This window comes from Suncus etruscus, chromosome 10 (assembly GCF_024139225.1).
Source record: "Suncus etruscus isolate mSunEtr1 chromosome 10, mSunEtr1.pri.cur, whole genome shotgun sequence".
NCBI classification, from domain to species: Eukaryota; Metazoa; Chordata; class Mammalia; order Eulipotyphla; family Soricidae; genus Suncus; species Suncus etruscus.
In genome coordinates, this window is record NC_064857.1 from 64,083,800 (window position 1) to 64,085,689 (window position 1,890).

Genomic DNA, 1,890 nt, shown 5'->3' on the forward strand with positions numbered 1-1,890 from the left:
ATATGATTAGAAAATGCAATCACATAGTATTTGGGATTGAGAAATGATGGTGTATATGCCAATACCTTTGTTCTCCTGATGTGCATACATTATCATTCTTGTTTTGATTCTCCTTTAATGATTTACTATGAGTTCAGTCTTCTGTTTAGCTGCTTTGGGGAAAATGTTTATAATTTTCCCCTTAGTCTATAACTATACCTATCTGTTTTGGAGGACTGACTTCCTTTTTAGGGGGATGAGGAGAGGGTAATTTGGTTCATACTTGAATGTGCTCAGGGCTTGTTTTCCATTCTGCTCAGAGATCAGTCCTCACTGATTCTTTTCTAAGCATTTTGGATTTAATTGAGTCAGAGCAACAAAATATTTGGTGTATTATTACTCACAAATGGTTTAGTTAACTCCTACATTTCGCTTATTTTCTGATTAGTCAAGACATTTCTAAATTTATTTCTTACCAATCTCATCACATATAAGTTGTTGCCAACAATCTATAATTCAGAGCACTCTGCTTTTGTCCTTGATATTATTGACATTTAAGGTAATCACCTTCACATTGCCGTAGTTTACTAATGAATAGGACCTAATCTCTTATCTAAGACCATTTTAAAAAGACCAACTGAGAGGAATACAGTCCATTGCCACTTTGACTCATGTTTTTTTATTCAAGTAAAGAGAAGGCGATGTTGCTTCTCAAGGCACTGCAGTGTGACTTCTCTGTTACCTACTTGTCTTGTGACACTAAGCCAAACAAGTTAGAAGTGCTTGTGTCACTCTTGAAGAACAAGTAATACATATACCAGTTTTGTATCGCCAATCTGTTCTAACATGTCCAAAGCTGTCTCTTTGAGAATCCTGTATCCTTTAAATTTTCTATTGTGGGCTTTTACTTCAATGGGTCGATTATAAAATCTCAGATGAGGTATTGCCCTGGTGAAGAGGGGTGTTCTTTAAGTGACTGAAACCCAACTACAATCATATTTGTAATCGAAGTGTTTAAATAAAGATATTTGTAAAAAAATAATAGGCCCAAATATTTTTGGTAAAAAATTTAAGCTCTAATCATGGAGTATGCACCCATGTCAATAAATTATCATATGTTTAACTGAAAGAACACTCTTTCTCACCCAATACATTTAGGATTTAAAAGAATCTGACCACCTGTTTGCAAAACTTTTGGTAAATTAGTTGTTTCTTCTTTGTCTTCTTTTTATCTTTCCAATCATTGTCCCTTTTTTGTTTTATCCTCCTCTTTATTTGCATTCTTTTTTCTATGATTTACAGTATTATTACTGGTAAGGTTTTATGTGTACAATATTCCTCCATGAGAGTCCACTTACCTTCTCCACCAGTGTCCAATTCCACCCTCTAATTCTTTCCTCTCACCTCCTTTACTATATTATTTTTCACATTCTTTTGTTTTGGGATATTTGCTATTTGTTAATATCTCTAAATGACATCATTTTATGTTAGAAAAGAATTTACCAGTTAAAAGAGAGTAACTAGGTAAAGGATAGAACATTTTAGGACTCAGGTTGTACCTGAGGGAATATTTAATGCATGTATCTTGGAACGTTCTGAAGAATGTAAGGACTCCTATTTACTTATTTGAATCTGCCTTTCCAAGGACTAGGTATCTTTTTATTACTATGTCAAAATTCTACCCATTCAACGGAGACCTGTGCGAACTAAGCACTCATTCCTTTTTGTCATGTGTGACCTATTATCAACAGGTAGAAAATATAAAAAATTAATAACTTCTTGCTCTCCAAGTCACTCAAATACCACTATTAATAACTAAATCAATATTTGTTTTCCACATATATCTTAACAATTCACCCTAGATGAGTAAATGGTCGTATGAAGTATCAATCGCTTGCCTATCATCTCTAT